The 18,290-nt window shown below is 43.8% G+C and overlaps 1 protein-coding gene across 11 annotated transcripts in view; it reads left to right on the top strand.

Annotated features, from left to right (window-relative positions):
- TSPAN18 (tetraspanin 18) overlaps window positions 1–18,290 on the top strand; it is a 110,911-nt gene that overhangs the window by 42,460 nt on the left and 50,161 nt on the right. For 9 of the 11 annotated variants that reach the window (XR_014585234.1, XM_083838752.1, XM_083838740.1 and 6 more), the window contains one exon: window positions 14,957–15,087. The exons of the other annotated variants lie outside the window; for them this stretch is intronic. The gene's annotated coding sequence lies outside the window, so the exon portion shown is untranslated. The remainder of the gene's footprint in view (window positions 1–14,956; window positions 15,088–18,290) is intronic. 11 annotated transcript variants of the gene reach the window in all.

Genomic DNA, 18,290 nt, shown 5'->3' with positions numbered 1-18,290 from the left:
AAATATGATGTTTTGTTCTAAAAACAATGAAGATAAAATGCAGTACTTAGAAATAAATTTTGAGGACTGCGTGTCTAAAGGGAAACAAATTATTCTCTCACTTTCTCACCCCCCTCCTGTTTCTGTTGGACTAGGGAGACAAATCAAATTGAGACTAGACCATTGGAGCTGCAGCGTGAGGAAACGAGAAGAACCTCTTTGATCCCAAATGCTTAATCAAGAAACATTTGCTGGCAATGCCAAGTGGGATTTATTTGTCAAGTCCTAGACAGGCCAGCAGGGCCTGGAAGCAAACAAAAGGAGGAGGTACAGTGCCATAAACTTGGATTCAACATATTCACTGTTAATCTTCTTTTACCTACATAATGTGAAGGTTATTAACCTGACTGCAAAAGGACCTACTGGGGAGTTAAGTGTCACGTGGAAGGGATTATTATATTTTGAAAGGAATTTGTGCTGGTGACTGTAACATAATAAATGTATTAGGTGCCTCTTTAGATCTTCCCGAAGTGGTAAAGAAGCATTGATCACCCTGTGTGATGGAGGCTGGGGAGCTTGTTTTTGATGTTTTAATACCGAGTCAGAAATGAGAGCTCAGAGTTGTTAATGAGAGGAGCACGTGCCTTTTATTATTATTCATTTTTCTGTCTTAAGGAGACCAAGGGGGAGTTGTGCACAGAGGGGTGAGAAAGAAATCATTAGCCTCTTCAGATTTGCACTGCAGATTAATGTGGGGGACTGAGGCTGACGCCTTTTAAGCCTCTTGCATATTTGCCAGGTTAACTTTTTAACTTGATCCCTGTTTTTACTTTTTTTTTTTTTCCTCACTAAAAAGCTTTCCACTTATGGATTTAAAAGGTCTTAAGGTTGAGTAGAAATCAGAAGCTGATTTATCGTATAAGTATCCTTAGCAGGCATTTTGGCCAATGCTGTATTAAACTTATTCTAAAGTTAATCAATTTTTTCCTTCCATTTTACACCTGAAGAAATGTGATTTTTTATGTCTCCACTCCACTTGCCTCTTGCTCATTTTGTTGCACTTCACAAGGTTCTCAGTGCAAGACTGATCCACTGATTGTTTCCAAGTATACGTCCAGCTCGGAAGGTTGGGGGTGGCAATTCAGACATTATTTTATGCTGACCTCAGTATTCACATTTTGTTTCTGCTGCTGGTCAGTACATAACAGGAAAGTCTTATTATGATTGTCAGGAGCGGAGGGCAGATCTGAGCAAGGCTGTGCTGTGGGAGGGAAAGGAAAATGCTCGCTGTTGCGGTACAGCATGGAGCGAGGGCTCAGGCTGGGGGAGACGTGTTAGATGTTTAGAGATGCATCTTTAGTGCAGACACAAAACAGAGATCCTGCCTGCTTATGAACGCTGAAGATCTCCTAACACGTGTTGCAACAGCAAGCGCCTCAGCCGGAGTATCTGAGGTAATTAGTCAGTCTGCCTGCATTCCTCCTGCAGCCTCAATTAATTATGAGGCTCTCTTTAACTTCTGGTCAAAATCGTTCCGTAGTGGTGTTACATGATGTTAACCAGCTGCCACCTACTGCTTCCATCGATACTTTATAAATACTGTACAAAGGACTTGAAAGCGAGGTCTCTGGCGTGTGAGTGCAAGCTCTGCTCCTGCTGATCTCTTCCTCCCTGAGCACTTGGTCTGAGAAAAGCATGACAAGATCCTGCCCGTACTGGTAGCAGATACAAAAGCTACAGCAGGCAAATGCCATAGTGTGCTTCAAGGGGAGAGCTGCTGCTTTTGGTGTTTCATCCTTTATCAACTGAAATACGAACACAGGTCGGTCGGCAGTGAGAAATGCAAGCAGCTTCAGTGGGAAGAGCTGCTCTGAAACACATCTAGCGGTGGCAGTTTCTTGGGCAAGGTTTACAGGGAAAGTAGGTTGCATCTTTGATTAGGCCTATTGATACTGTTGGGGGAGGTAACCTTTCAAACATGCAAACGTGGCTTCTCATGTCTGAAATAGAAGCACAAGCCTTCAAAACTAAATAAATACATGTTGAGAACACTTTCTCTGAGTTTAGCAAAGTTATGTTAATCACTTCGACCATCTGTTGGAGAAAATGTGGTTGTGAAGCTGGGGTAGGTTAGGGGTAAGTTAGCGGAGAAGAGGTAATAAAGCTGTCGGTCTCTTTAGTACAGCTTTAAGTGGCCATTGTCGAGGTCCTTGGGAAATGGGTTTTAATTGCTTGTTTTTCCTAGTGATGTTACAGTTCCTTTCTAAAAGTAAGATTTTCTCCTGTAAGGCCCCCAAAATGTGATGTATTAGCTCCATACCCTCATGGAAGTGAAGTTCCTCAGCACGTCCCAAGGCCGAGGCTGGAGCTTCCTCCTCTGCCCCCCCCTAAAGTCAGTCACCCCCAGGAGTGTGGTTGCTCCCTCATGGCCTGCTGGAGGAGCTTCCCAGCCTGGCGGCCTCTCCTCTCCTAAAGACATCGTGAAATGTCGAAAAATGGCTGGGATGTCATTATGACGCTCGGGCATTTCTCTGGGAGGAGCTGTTGTTTGTTTAAATAAGGCCTCAGAGGAGGCGCTTGCTGTCCTCGGACTGCCTGTGATCGGCGACCCCAGCAGGAGAAGTGTCCAGGGAAAGGACACCAGAGACGTGTGGCAGAAACGTGATTAATCTTCACCAGGCAGCCGTGTCAGAGCTACCTCCAAATTGTTGGACTCTACACTTAATGTGTAGTGAGTATATTGTGACCAGTCTCCTGTCCTTTTCAATTACCTTCTCTCTGTCTCTGAATTGCAAAGACATCAGTCTTGTCTGAATGCTTCCTTATACTATGTGGATGTGCTAATGCAAGTTGTAATCTATCCTCGTTACAGCATTTCCTGTCAGTGACTCTCATGCAGGCCAGGAGAGGTACAATTACAGGGAAAAGCAGTATTCAGCAAAAAGTAACCATCTGCTTAGGTTGTCCCACAGCTTTTCTGGAGTTATCCAGTGACACCTGAGAGCGAGTTCTTCATCTGATCTTGTATCTGATCTGAAGGAAATAGTACAAGTATTTGAGGTCACGTGAAGTATTCTGGAAGTATGTTAAGTCTCATGGTTTACAAACATTTCCCCAAATGTGTAGTTTATGGAAGGCTGTAGAGATGAGATGTTGTGCTGCTGAATGGAGTTAGGAGTCAGAAACCTTTCGGGGGGGCAGGTGGTAGAACCCCGAGTGAATAAAGATGCATGACTCCATGAAGAATAACAAAATTCAGAGTTTGGGAGGAAAATTGTTGCCCCCTTCTGCTGTGCAGGTTTCCATGGTTTGGCAAACTTGGTTGTTCAGACAATGTGATCGGTGCCTCCTGGACCATGCACCGCAGTGCTCTGATTTCACATTGAGAGAAAGGGAATAAAGGCTTCCGAGTGACGGATGTCACTTACTGTTCTCCATTATTATGTAGACAGGAGAAGAACTGATACAGCAAATGAAACTCAGTTGATGAGAGCAGTAGAACCATGTAATTTATCTTAAATGTTGCAGAATCTGTGCAGCAAGACTGGCTCCTTTGATTTGGTTACAGAAGTCAAGGAAATCTAATGCTTGTGCAAGATCTCTCTTACTTTCCTACCAGTCATACCCAAGTTAGGAGCCCAGTCCTGCAGCTCTTAGAGATCTCTTAGGGATTCTTGGAGAATCCAGCTCTATGAAGGGGTGTGTGTGTTAGGCTTTTTTTTTTTTTTACCCCCATTTGGACAATAGTAGCAAATCATGTGCTTTAAATTTTTAAGGAATAAAAGAGGGTTTTGCTGAACCAAGTTGAAGACGTCATTGTTCTTCTGCAGATCAAGAGAATGAAACTATTGCCTGGTATGACCATCTGCGAAAATGAGACTGAATAATGACATTACTACATTAAAGTATGGGTTCATTGACGTCAGATTTTGCTCAAACTTGGTGAGAGCGAATCAGGCTACTTAGCCTTCAAGTTTCATCATCTTCCCTCCATCACTCACTAATGGCTTATGCCTTGGGGATCAGCAAAATCATAGCTAAAAATATTATCCTAATACACCTGATCAGTTACAGAATATAATACATGAAAGAAAATGCCTTTTCAACCCCTGGTATAATTACTTCTGTCTCTTCATGATGAATCATAAATGTTCTTGTGATAGCTACATGAATAATTTGTAGCAATTTTAAAATATAATTTTCTATGTAAGTTCTTCTGTTGACAAATTGTCTACAAATAGCTTATTGACTTCTCAATTGCATGAGTTATTTCAAATTATTCATGGATTGTTTCTTGTTTTGTTGGTTGTTTTCAAGCAATTCCTTTTTAGTATTCAGTAGCTGGTATTCAAGTGTTCAGCTTCCAGCTGCACAATTCTGTTTGGATTTTGACATATAGGTCACACAGTAGTATTTCTGCTCCTTGACTAAATGCGTATAATTCATAGGATTTAGCTTTTTGCACGAATATTTGCATTGAATTACAAAATTCTTATTCTGCAGCCTCTCTTCAACATTTGTTTAAAAAGAATTGTTTCAGTTTCTGCTGATAATCTTATTCAGAGGGGTATTTATGGAAATACTAATACACGGTGGACATTCCCATAAATGAGCAAATTTGCTGTAAAGCTTCGGCTATTCGCTTAATTGCATTTTTATGAATTTAACTGTTTGCCCATCTTCTTACTATGATATTAAAATATTAATCTTTATTATATTTGTTTTTCTAATATGTGAAAAAAGCAATTATATGAAAAAGATCCACATATGTATTCTTAGTAGTTATATACGTGCCTGTGGAAATTGCCTATAGTGACCTCTATCATCAGAGCTAGCTGCCCACTGCCTTACGTGTGTTCTTCCATTTGATATTAGAAGATTTTTCTTTTTATGTATACCTGGAACCCCACAATTCCGTTTAAAGCTGCAGTACTGTGAATATAAACCAAGAGATGCATAAAATCCAACACTATAACTAGAGAAGCCAGGGCTATTAGCTGAGCAATAGCTGGGCACCCTCCTAAGCCCCAGTCTTCGGGCTGTTGTCTCACATGGCTCTTTCTCCCTTGCTGCCCACTCCAGAGAGAGAAGATATAAAGAGCGCATGTTTGGAGGTCCCCAGGCTGCATTGCGAAGAGATGCTGAGGACATGTTTGAAATTCTTTTACACATTTCTAAAGTAACAGTGAGAAGCATGCACTCTTGCTGTTCAGAGATAAGGGAAAATTGCCCTTGAAGAACTAAAGTGGCCAAAATACAAAATATCTTAGTACATTTTGAATCATTTCAAAAATGCTTCTCTTTTTTTTTTTTTTCTTCTTCACGTATTCAAATAACCACAATGTGAGGCTTTGTGAGTCTGTCCACTCTGGATTATGTTTGCTGTGCTTCCCTACACCTTTCATTGGTCCCTGGGGCTCAGGGTTGTGTTTATTAGAAATGAATGTTTAATGTCTGCCTTGAAGAGCTACTTGTCTGGCTTGAATTTGCTGGTTGCAAGACTCTAGAAATGGCTGTACGCAGAGAAGGGCCCTGTTGAGCACTGTCTGAGTATGTTGTTGCATCTTGCAGCTGGTTTTAGTGAGGGCTTTTGTGTTGTATTGGTTGGCAGTTCCTTTGGTAGAGGAGAACGCGGTGAGGAGATGACCCCATTTATTTTGTTTGACCTTCATTGCCCATTAACTCCTGGTGCAGGAGCCTGCTGGCTGAGTGCTGTAGAGACAGGAAGGACGAAGGAAGTCCCTGACTTGCCTGGCCCCAGGTAAGAGCAGGACAGTATGCCCACCTTTCAAAGGAGGCACTGGGGAAGGAAAGATCATGGTGAGCCAAAGCTTCCTCCACCTCTCCTGGTCCTGAGGATAGTTCCAAGGGGGAGAAGGGCTCTGCTTCTAGATACGTGTCCTGTAGTGTTGCTCTTACCACTCCCATCTGCAATGGCAGCTGGTGCCTGAGCCCCGTTTGTCCTTCTCACCTGCTTTTCATTTAAATACAGCTGCTTCAGGTGGTATGTAGGAGATAAGGTAGGCTGAACACTTTAGCCACACATATCTTTGAAGTCCTGGCAAATTCACTGTGAGGTGTGCTTAGATGAGAAATACGCATGTGACACCTCTCTGCCATTACTCTCTTGAGACTGCATTGCCTGTGCCTCGGAAGAAGTGCCTGATGCTTCACCTGGATGGACTGAAGCTGTGTAAGTGTTAATGAACCTCTCAAAGGCTGAAACCCATCAGTACCACCTGGGCTGCGTGTGTGCAAAAGAGGGAGGCTTCACAGCCTCCTAAGGCTTCCCCCTTTCTTCTGGTTGCTGGGCTCACTTCCCACGTACCAGAAAACATTTTTCAGCTGGTGGAAATTATTTAGTCATGGTCCTAGCTTGAGCTCTTTGCAGGCTGCTGTATCTTGCCAACTGGTAGCCAGACATTAGAGCTGACTTAAGTAATCATGGGTTATAAGCAACAACTTTCACCAGGTGAGCCAAAGGGAACAAAGGTTTCCCCCTCGGGGAGCTCTCTTCAGCTTATTGAAGCTAGAAGCTGCTTTTTGAAAGCCTTTAAACACCTAGCTCCATCCAAAATGGAGTGTAGCTGTAGGAAGCAGGTAATGCTCTCTTAGCAGCTAAGCTGTAACCATGCTGGGAGCCTTTTTGTGTGCCCAAGAGTCCAAAACAAATAATTCAGCAGAGAGTTTTTGTGCAGTTGATACTTCTCTTGTGGTGTGGTTTGCTGAGGGCAGTCCCTGCCTAATTAGCCTGGATGCTGCCTCCTTTAGACTCTTGCAGAGTTCTGCAGTCAGGAGCCGAGTGCTTGTAAAAGCTCCCGTGGTTGATTGTAAGGCCAACAGGCTCGTTTTGGTTTGCACCCTTTCTTAGTTAGTCTTTTACAGCTAGTGTTGGTCTCTTTTTATTTTTTCCCTGTCTTTCCATCTCACTATTTCTAGTCTGGTGCAAAATACTGAAGTACAGATGTGCTGTTTATTGAAATGCTAAAAATGTTGAAGTTGAAATTAAAAAAAAAATCAGAAAAGGATAAGGGAAACGTCAGGCTAAGGTAAGTCCATGTTCGTTTTTAAGAAATATCTTTGCAGGCAACTCCATAATAGAAAAACACAATGCACAGTCTTGGTTGGGAGGAATAGCTCCTGCAACAAGCAAAGAGTATTTCTGGTCATGCTGTCGGGAGCAAACCTGAGACTCAGAAGCTTTCCACGTTGTACAGGCTGATAAAAAAAAAAAATACATTTTGGCTTCCACAGCCTGTTACATGACCAGGCTCCAAGAATAACACAGACAATAAAATCAGCATGTGTTTTATTTTGGAAACCCTTTAAAATTGTGGGGTAAATCAGCAAGGCAGAAGTCCTGCCTTTCCTGAGATGTCTAAAAGTTTTGGGAGTGCCTGGGTTTTTTATGCTCCATTATTTCAGAGGGCCAGGTTTGTAGAAACTGCTAAGCATTTCTTGTCTGAAGACTCTTGGATAGACAGCTTGAGACGTTTTTATAGATGAAGCCCCCTGGGCCCTGACCACTTCCAAAAGCTCTGTCTTTCACAGTGAAGCTTTTCCACATCCATCTGTTTGGGATCTGGCTGTGTTTCTGTTGCAGACATAAGGGTTTTGTCCTCAGTTTCAGTGGAGTTGTAGTTTCCCTCAGTCATCCCTCCTCTTGTGTTCAGCAGGCTCAGAAGTGCTCCTCCGCTAACTGGCTAACAGACTTCTCCAAAAAGGGTATTCTCTGACAATTTAGTGGTTTTTACAGCATAAAACATTGTCTTACACTCCAGTAACTGTGGGAGCATGAGGAAGCAATGTTCCTTTGCTGACACACAGTGACAGTGAGCCAGAGAGCTCTCTTTGTGTAGCTTTTAGAAGGGTGGCATCCTATTTCTCAAGCCCTTTGGGAACTGGGTTTATTCGGCATTGTTACAGAACCTGAAGTGTATTTAGTTCTGCCTATGCCCTGTAATAGCAACAATAGCTCCTAAACTAAGCTGCCTGACCAGCTCCCTGCTTGTGACTTCCATTATGCAATCCTGCTCTCTGTTACTGGTTGCTTAAAGCTGTTGAATGAGAGGGCAGAAGAGAGTTAACAGTGGGATGGATTGGGGAGAAAGAAGTTGATGAAAAACATTTGCAGATAGGGGATGTGCTCTAATAATGAAAGCTGGCAAGAGTGCTTAAGACTACCATCATGAGAAAGTCCTTTAATTTTTCACTGGTACTACCTTCTCCCTACTCAGTCTGTTCTGATGTACTCTAATTTTGCCACGCAGTACAAATGGCTTTAAGATGCTCGTACAACTTAGCTAAGGAAAAAGTTACCTCATCTCTATGTTTTTACCACGTGCTTGAATTGCTAATTTACAAGTAGTCATATTTCTTTTGGACCATTGAAAAGTTTTGACCACTTTTACATTGCATTCCAGACAGTGTCTGTTAGATCTGCTCTTTCCTGAAGGATTGGTGATCAGAAATTATTCCTTTTTTTCCCCTTTCTTTTTTTAAACATACAGGGAGTAGAAAGTAAAAAGAAAAACATGGCTTTTAAGATAATCATAATTTTCTATTTGTATTTTCTGGGAGAAGAAGAAAAGAATGTATGCATCCCCTTGCGCCGTTAACCTGGTGTTCTTCCTTATCTGCTGCTGCTTGTCTGGCTGGCTCTGCATGTTGTGCATCCCTTCTGGTGACAGGCTTTCTGTGCTGAATGGGTGCCTTTCTGTTGCGCAGACAGAGTTAATCCTTTTGAGGATTTATCTGGTTAAGGGTGTTTACATTCTAGCATTTGATTCTTGGTTCTGGAAAATCCATTAGCTGCTTCTTTAGGGCTCGGCTCTTCACTGACTACAGTTTCCTCCCAGGAACAAGCCTACCCCTCAACGACAGTGTCATTTCTGACCAGGTCAGATAAAATATACTTCCACGTGTGTTAAGTGTCGTGTTCCTTGCATATTCGTCATACAATGAAGTTAATTTTTATTGTGGTTTATTTGGATTTACGCACAGCTGGAGCCACCAGGAATTCTGTGAAGAGGGTAGCTAAGGACAGCAGAAGAAGGTTGGACATTGAGTGATGAAGGTTAGGGCAGCGTAGCCTGTGGGCAAGAAGACGTGACCTGTTTGGTGGGGAAGCAAAACAAGGATATGAGTGTAGTGGGAGGTTTCCTCCGTATCTTGAAAAATCGTCTTACTTTTCTCTTTGCACTTGGCAATCTGATTTCATGATCACAAGATTCATTAATCTGAAGGGCTGAAACCTGTGAGCCCTGTGCTAGGTGCTTGGAACATGATGAAAATGCCAAGAAGCAATATGTAATAGCTTTGTTACTGTGGTCAGAAGGATTTAGACTGAGTTGCAGGCATTGGAATGGAATTTCGCAAGCTTTTACTCTTCATTTCAAGAGGATAATAGAACTGCATTGCATATCCTTTTCCATAACTGCCTGTGACTTTCTCCTTGGCCTTTATCACTTGATTATTGTTTTTTTGTGTGCGCGCTTTTTCCTCTTGAAATGCTATTACTAAGTCCTTTAAAATTATTACGTCTTTGAAGAAAAACAACCAGGTCTTAGGAGGCATTTTTGGGGGTGGTGGGAATCTGGAGTTTGTTTAAAGACTAGGGATCTGGAGAAGATAAAGCAGAGAGATCAGCTGTGCAGAGCTAATGGTGCATTCCAAAAGAGGATTGAAGAGCTATACCACTCGCTCCGGTCTATATTAGTTTTATTTCACTCAGAAATCTTTTGAAGCACCAGAATCGCACGCACCTATATTAAACATAAACCTGTGGAAACCGTAAGCCCTTTCTTGGAGTAAGCAAATGATGCTAATTCCTGAGCAGGAGTCAAAGCCTTCCCAGACTAACCTCTCTTCCACTGTGTGCTTGAACTGCTAGTAATAGACACACGCTCTTGCTGCACAAATAGTGTGTGCTGCCTTCAGTGCCTGTTTTCTTTGCACCCTTGGATGTTTTCATAGTTCTGGGAACATCCCGCTCAAAGGGGTACCAGTGCATCTGCTCAGGTGAATCTGAAGAAAGAGTTCTGAGAGGTAGATGAGAGCCTTTGAAAAATCTGATAGAAAACAGCCGGATTACCAGAACTAAAAGAGCGATGGATCCAAGTGTGAAAACACAAGTGCTGTGGCACACGGCATCCCAGGGAGCAGCCAGACCTTTAGTTAAGGGAAGAGGAGAGAGCAGCAAAAGCAAACCTAAATTAACAGTTCAAGCTGACAGAAAGCTTTATTTCTGCATCAAACAAGAAACAATGACTTGAAAAACAGTTAATTATACACTATAAATATTTCAAATGCTTATTAAAAGGAGATGTAAAAAGAATAGAAATTGATATTAATAATGCAAATGCTTTTGTTAGGCAACCTGCTTCCTCAAAGTAGGTAATTTAATCGTAATGCTCAGGAAGTGCCATTGGTTTCTTTTTCCAATAGGTTTATTAGGGCAAAGAGGGCATTTGGATTAATGAGAGGCAGAGATGGTGGGAAAACACTCTGTTATCCTTACCTTTTGGGAAGCCTGGGTAATTAGTGAAACCCTTGCAAGCACTATCTTTCATTCAGCGGAATTGCAAAATAATTCTCTGGTAGGGGATAGCATCTGTGTTGATTGATAACACACAGGTAATAACACGAAACATCTGCTTCAGAAGTGTATGTGCTAGCACGGCCCTAACTGAGCTGGTCAGCTGAATGCCCCACAGTAAGGTATATTAAAAACCTCTATGAAACAGCACATACCAGCATTTGCTGTTCATTTTAAGCAGGGGGGAAATTGGCCTCTTTGGGGCAGTTTTTGCTTGCCAGCTGAGAATTCATTGTGCTCATTTACGTCAGAATCCCTGGAAATGAGAAGCAAGTCAATAGGTTGTGGATTTCGGTTTCTAAGGGTAAACTTTAGAAGCTGTAAAAGAAATAATTTTGCGGGAAAGACATGAGAATGGGAGAGGAAGAAACAATGATTTCCATACTAAAGGGATAAGCTTAAGACTGAAGATGTCCCCTTCCCAGTTCTGCCACTGGTTTCCTATCTGAGTTCTCCAGTATTTTTTGGGGTTTCTACTTGCCATCTGCAACAAGGGAAATATAAATTGTTCCCACTTCTTGTCTTTTTAGGCAACACCTGTTATTTTAAAGGAACTCCTTTACCTTAGTAGCCAGGGGAGATAATTAATGCATTTCTGCAGTGCAGCTGTTAGCAGCTTGGTGTGAGGCTCTGTGGGCTCCATGGCTGTTCACGCTCCCCCCAGCTCGCTGAATAAATACCACCCACCCTTAACACGGGTTTCAGAAGGGTGTCAGCTCAACCCAGGGCTCGGGACGTCGTGATCCCCAGTCTCCCTGGGCGTAATTTCTGTGGGAAAAAGTTGCTCTGCTGGGGAGGTAGGTTCTTTTCGTTTCCAGCATCGTGTTGATACTGTTCGGCAGGGCGAGCTGTGGTCTGGGCTGCAACTGGAGCTGCATCTGCTGCTCTGGGAATGCCAAGCCTTGCATCTGATCTGGAATGCCAATGAGCCCATATAAAGCTGTTAATGTCTGTGTGAGGTTTTTTAGCCCTCATTACCAACCTGATAGAAAGATAATTCCTCAGCTGCTGTTCCAACCTGTGGGATTTTACCCACTTAATTAATTTTCTTTCTTGTTAAAGAAGATCTCTCTTTTTTTTTTTTTTTATGCACAAGAAGCTGTGTTTGACTTGCTTTTGAGGGACTCTTCTCATGTCTATATCAAAGGCACCGAGGCCCCAGAAGCTGGCGTATGAGCCCCGGGGGCAGCATGCCTCTGCATGGCTGAGCTGGGAAGCTTTGCCTCGTGTGCCGAGGGCAGGCTCCAGGAGGGCAGCCACTTCCACGCAGCAGAGGGGACCCTGCTGCCCTTCCTGGCTCCCCCCTTTTGCCACCTCTCAGCAATGAAATGGAAGCTTGCGACGTGACCCACGGATGACAAACTGCATGCCGAATGCCCGCTGAGAGTTAAAAGTGCCAGCCTACACCACCCTCCCCAACCTTTCAGCATGTCAGCAAGCTGTCTGTGTAAATAAATGTACATATCAAACAATAAGCAGATGCCTTTTTAACATGCACTGTTTCAGGCTGAGATATTCCTTTCTGGTGCTGCTCATCTCAGCATCTGTCAAGTTAATGCCAACTCCACAGCTCCCTTTCAGTTGTATTTAATGCACAAAGATTTGTGTTGTGGTAAGTGTAAAATATAATGAGGAATTGGCTTGTTTTACATCTGTTTTGGTGTTACTTGTGATTTATAAAATGTTAAATGTGAACACTTCTGGGTGCCTCCCCATCTCTGCATAAGTAGATAGTGCAAACTCTTGTTCCTTATGCTCGATTAAGTAGCTTTCTACAAGGATACATATGATTATGCAAGTATATGGGGATGGAAAAAAAAGTCATTTGCAAAACATACCACCTCTGAGGCCCCAAAGTGAACAAACACTGAATTGGGGAAAAAGCTGGGATCAGGGTTGGATTGGAAAAAAAAAAAACAAAACAACCAAACAACGCAAAAGTACTTCATTCCAGCAGTCTGTTGTACTCCTTAAATCAAACCAGACTCAGGAGGCGCAGAGTCCAAAGCCCCCGGGCCGTGTCTCAGTGCAGCGCTGAGGAAGGGACACCCAGGAGCTGCTAGGCTGGGTCAGATCCTGTCTGATCCAGGGTCCTGCCTCCAATAGCCAGCAGTGACAAGAGAGAACGGAAGACCAGGGCAGATGATCAGGAGAAATTCAAATTCCACACGAAGCTTCTGTTTATTTTTGCTTTCATATTAAAAATGCATTGAGCCTAGATGACCCATAATCTATGGGGTCTTTTGAAAATCTTGGGGTTCTTTTGAAAATTTGTTTAGAGGGCTAAAGGAGTGTTGTGATGCTGCTCTCCCTCTCTGTCCCTCTGCACCAGCCTCAGAGAAGGTCCCTGGTTTTTATTGTCCTTACCCATTTCTCACACATGCTGTTGCTTTTGCTGTAGTCAGATGCAAAGGAATCATGCTAATTAAAAAAAAAAATCAGACTGCTTATGCAGGCACCAAGTCTTGAAGACAGCTTTGTCAGGATTTTCTGAGTTCTGCTGAGAGAAAGGGAAATATTCCCGCTGCCTGAGATGCTCCGAATTGGATTAGACAGAAACAAAGCCGGGGGAGGGGAGAGGCATGATCCTCCTCTGGAGACGAGGGTTTAGGTGACCTATGATATCTTCTGTTTCTTACTGCTCCTTGAATAGGGATGATTGAAATCTCTCATCTGAGCACGTATGCACACAAGACAAAATGCAATATTAGCGACCCTAAATGTATTAGAGCTCTCTGCTGCTGATCACAGCGGTACATCAGCTGGAATAGTAATAGGGAATGAATGTTTTTTGCGTACAAGGAAAACACTGTTCTTCCATAATAGAAAGGGAAAATTGGCACTAAAATTGCCTTTGAATCACATTTTTGATGACTCTTAGTAGCTTGTGCACCTGCCTGTGACACTTTCCATCTCACGGTTTCAGAACGCTGTACAAAAACAAACAAACGAATCTTCTTTTTCTGCCTGTCTCCACAAGCTGGGAGTTACTGTCCAGTAATGCATGTCTGAAAGGACTAGGACTGAGTTCAGTGGGAAGGTTTCTGTTAGGCAGCAGACACTTTGTCCTGTGCCAAAATATGGATGTATGCATTTTCTACATGCAGGCGCTTGCACCTGTGAAGTACCTGCCCGTCCCCTTTTAAGAAGCCAAGATGTGGTCTGTACGTGTGTATTTGAAATGCTGCCCTGTGTAGAGCAGGGAAGAGGCCTGTAAAAAAACATCGACAGGAGGATGAACCTCAGGTGAAAACACGGGAGTCCACTAGGACGTGGGCAAGGAGAACATCTGCGCGGGTACCTGTTGGGTGGGCCCATGCTCAGCTCAGCAGACCACACTGCTCTTCTGGCACATGAAACGAATTCTCAGGGTGCAGAGTGCCCTCGGCTGTGGCTCTCGGGCTGGACACAGCGTGCTGCAGCACTCCTGCGTCCCACTGAGCCCTCTGCCTTTTCTGGGGACGTGCAAGAGAGCACTGCTGCAGAGGGCTGATACCTGCGTGCACGACAGGCATTTCCTGCCATGTGCTCTGGTGTGACGTTAGCACGTCACAGCCACCTTGTTAGTGGCATCGTAATCTACAGGATAGCCAAAAAATGCTAGCTCAGCTCAATATGGATGTCTTCTCCGGAGAGCACGACAGCAAATGGCGCCTTGAGGTGTCTGGCTGCGGCCTGCCTCAGCATCTCATGGGACTGCTGGACGGACTTGCTGACAGGACCTTGTCCCCCAGCTTTTCATCTCCCCCTGCAACTGATGCTAAACTCTGGTGGAGCAGCTGATGCTCCAGGTGTGCATGTGCACAGCTGCCACGAGCTTTGGGATGCCAGAGGGGCTGGGCATGGCAAAGGGCTTCGTTTTCAAAAGGGAGCAAAGCAGCGAGGTAGACTGGGAAGGAGAGGAGAGGTAGTGCTATGAAATGGATTTGCATGGCGCCAGCTTCGTATCTGAATTGGAGCTGTCAGGGAGAACGAGATCCAGACTCGGTGCTGTTCTCTGGAGAGAAGCACTTAGGGAGAGATTGCTCTGTTAAGCGCTGGCTCCACCTCTCTGCCCCACGTCTGGATGGCTTCGGCAAGGGGAAAACCGACAAGATCTGGCATGAGCCATCCTCCCTTCTTGCTGGCCTTCCCTGCATTTCTCCAGGCTCCGATTTACCTTCTCTTGCTTACTGCTTTTTCCACCTCAGCATCTCCCCCTGAACCCTCCTCCTCCTGGCTCTGTTGCTATCTTGGTTCCCCTCACCTCATTCAGGTGTGCAGGGAAGAGCTAATCTTTACCAGGGTAGGAAGAAGTGACTAAGGCAAGGTCACAGTCTCCTCCTTGAACCCAGTATTGAGGTATGTGTCTTACGCGTGTGTCATTGCCCTTTCTGACAGGTTGACCATCCCGGATCCCTGCTCTAGGGACCTCAAGCAAGGACCCTGACTGATGCGTGTTTAGTACGACCCGACTTCTTGAGGCAAACAAGCAGTTCTCTGAAGGCCTGTCCCCTCGAAGCAGCACACAGGTAAGACAGGCGGCGCTGCTGATGCTCAGACTCTGCTGCTGCTGGGCTCTGGCCTTGCTGGGGCTTGCTGCAGTGGAGTGGGCAAAGGATTTTTTTCCATTCAGTTGGCTCAAGAGAGGCTTTGTCACCTCTGCCTGACACATCTGTAAGGTTGAAACCTTATGTTGTGTTTACAGCACAGTGAATGTTTTTCATCAAAAATGTACTTTCAGAGGATCAAGACTGCTCATACAGTTGAGTTAAGCTTTTTAAGAAAAGGAAGAAAGAAGTGTGTATGGGGGAGAGGGTTTAAGTAAGAAATTAATTAAATTGTTTATAGTTTTTGACTGGGCAAGATGTCTCAGGTCAATCAAAAGTGAAAAGAAAAACCAAACAGATTGGCCTTCTAGTTCTGATTGCAATGAGTCATGGCAACCAGATCTAGAAAAGAAGAGGCCCTTTAGTCCAAACCCTTAATCCCCTACTAGTATGAAACATTGTTCCCAGCAGTGCCTACCAGTCCTGTTTTAAATGATGGGATTTTCACTTGTCCCCTTGGGATACTATTCCACAGTCTAATAGAATTAATCTGCTTACTTCTCTTTCAACCCCTGACCACTGCAGATGCAATTAGTAGTAGGCGATGGGAGGATTCTGTTTCCTATGCTGTATTATGAAGGCTTAGGGCTGTATTGTGTTAAACCAGACATCAGTAGCAAGCATGTATGCAAGAGTGTGGCTTATCTGTCAGTACTCATTACAGCCCCATAAATGTCTCTGAACTACAGAGTTCTCAGACTCACAGGAGCTTTTCTACAGTCATAATTCAGGATCTGATAAGGCACAGACTAATGTATTTGAATGCCCGTGAGAAAGACAGCATGATTGGAAACTGAAGTGAAATGCAGTCATACGCTGCTTGTGCTAGAGACTCTCTGAGGCAATTTAGGTGTATATTTCTGGAGCATTCTCTGGCCTCACTCTTGATTTCTCTCATGGACTAGCTGGTAGGATCTACATGAAATAGCTTTTTGCTGTGTGCAGTGTTGCTGGAGGTACCACTACACCTTTCCAGTTGTGAATTTCGGGACTTAGAAAAACATTGTGGGCTTCTGCTGACGTTTACTGAGAGGCTCTGGTTGAATGACTAGTTAAATACAATGTTAAATAAATTGGAGCTGAAATATCGTAGCTTCTCTTGTTTAGTCTATGTCTTTGCTCATCACAAAGTTGAGCTTCTGTCTGTGGCAATTCACCCATTTTTCTCCTTAAATTTGGAAAAGCTCTAGTAGCAAGAACTGTCTTATTTTCTAAAGCACATGGATGGGATTTGGACCTGTTTACACATAGAGGGCACGGCACCAGCTGACCTGTACAAACTGTTTGGGCGGATGCTTGGATTCATCCATCCCAGAAGTGAATTAAAACAGATATAGTAATAGCGGAAGTTACTACAGTGTAATTGCTGGTGGATGTTTGTCCGAGACTGCAATGTGAAGCAAGGCCAGGGGTTGTGAAAAAATGATCACACGCCAGCATTCCACATGGGCTGCTCCAGGGTACTGAGGGAGACATTTACAATCCCAGTCCTCCTCCCTCCCCATAAATCCCTGATTTTAATGTGCCGTAGCTTTTCTGGACTATTCCTCAAATAGAAAGCTTAAATATAAGCGTAGTCACTGGTCTGGCGTTTCATTATCAAGATCAGTTAGTTAAGCCTATTAAAATTTGACTAGGTTGCCTGTGTTTGTCAGATCAGAATTTCTTAAACACTGAAGATCAAGTTGCAAAGCTTTGATGTGTTCAGTGAGTCCAGTGCTAATTTGCCCATTGTTTTTAATCAGTTGAAATTCTTTTCCAGCTTGGTGCTTGGCTGCTTCATGTGGTTTTGTAGCATACTTTCAAGGATGGGGAGGTGGTGACTGAAGCAAGGTGTAATGATCCATAGCACATTAGATCATCCGCAGCTTATGCTCCCTGTCCCTGCTTTGCCAGGCAAGCTTTATTCCAGTGAAAGTGTCAGTAAACCCAAGGCAAAAAGGTACCATTTTTCCTCCACTGTTCCCTTTTTCTTTTCCTTGGAAGTTTATCTTGCTGCTCGCTTTTTAAAAGCTCTGCGTTAGCTGGGGGGCTGTGAAGTAAAAGGCATGCTTTAAATACAGATGCTGGTGATAGTCCTTTCAAAAGCTGCATTTCTCAAGCTGGGAGCTATTGACCCCTTTCAGTGCAGTCACAAAGAAAACAAGAGGAAATGGAGGGTGAGGGCAAGCAGGGAATATATATATATATATAATTTTTTTCCCCCCAAGTTGTCTTCTTACTCTACCCCCTGCCAGACTGGCTATTGTGTGAGACTCCACATGGGATACCAGTTGCCGAATAAGGAGAATAGCATCATGCTACATTCTTTCTAAAAATTGATTTTTTACAGTTGCCTTTTTTTTTTCCTTGCTGAAAGTGTTTCTGCTTTTCTGGAAGATCTGGGCAAAAGGACAGCAGTAGGCTCCAGAACACATGTATACAGTCTCAGTCTGTGCAAAAGATTTTGCTTTGGCTTTTGTCACAGCTTAGGTGATTAGGCAAAGCAGCGACAGCAAATGATGTTCAGCTACTATGAGAGCAGAGGATGCTGTGGTGTATTTTCTTGCATCTTGAATGCAGTAATATTCCCCAGTGGATTTTTTGATTTTTCTTGCTTAAGAGGATGCTCAGGCAGTGGGACAGAGTCCTGGAGTGTCTCCTCTGCATCCTTCTTCAACCACAACCTACTTTTTATTGAGTATATGCTTCCAGTCCTGATGCAAATACACAGACCTTACAAGTTGACCCTGCCTTTTGCTCCTATGGTCTTCCCTGCAGAATTTCAATGCTTGAAGTTTTGAAAGGTGAAAATGTCTTTCCACCAGAATTTTTGTGATTTAGGCCCAAACCAGCGCCACTGAACTGGGGCTTCCGTTCCTCCCTGTTTCATGAAAACATGGTTTATGAGCTAATTCTGACTGCGCTGTGTTAGATGAGGACATGGGTTTTGCTTCCTGATGCAGCAGTCACTTGTTAATGAACACAACCGGCCCGCATCGTGAAGTAAGTCTGAACTCCAAACAAGTCTAGTAAGGGGCTTGCACAAAGGAACAGCTGGAGCAACGTGAACGTGAATAAGGCTGAATCCCCTGACTCCAGAAAGCAGAAGCAGGGTCTAGAGTGGGAAAAGCACAGCTCCAGGA

Source organism: Anser anser (assembly GCF_964211835.1).
Source record: "Anser anser genome assembly, chromosome: 5".
In the NCBI taxonomy this organism is placed as follows: Eukaryota; Metazoa; Chordata; class Aves; order Anseriformes; family Anatidae; genus Anser; species Anser anser.
This window is presented reverse-complemented; position numbering and strand designations above follow the sequence as displayed.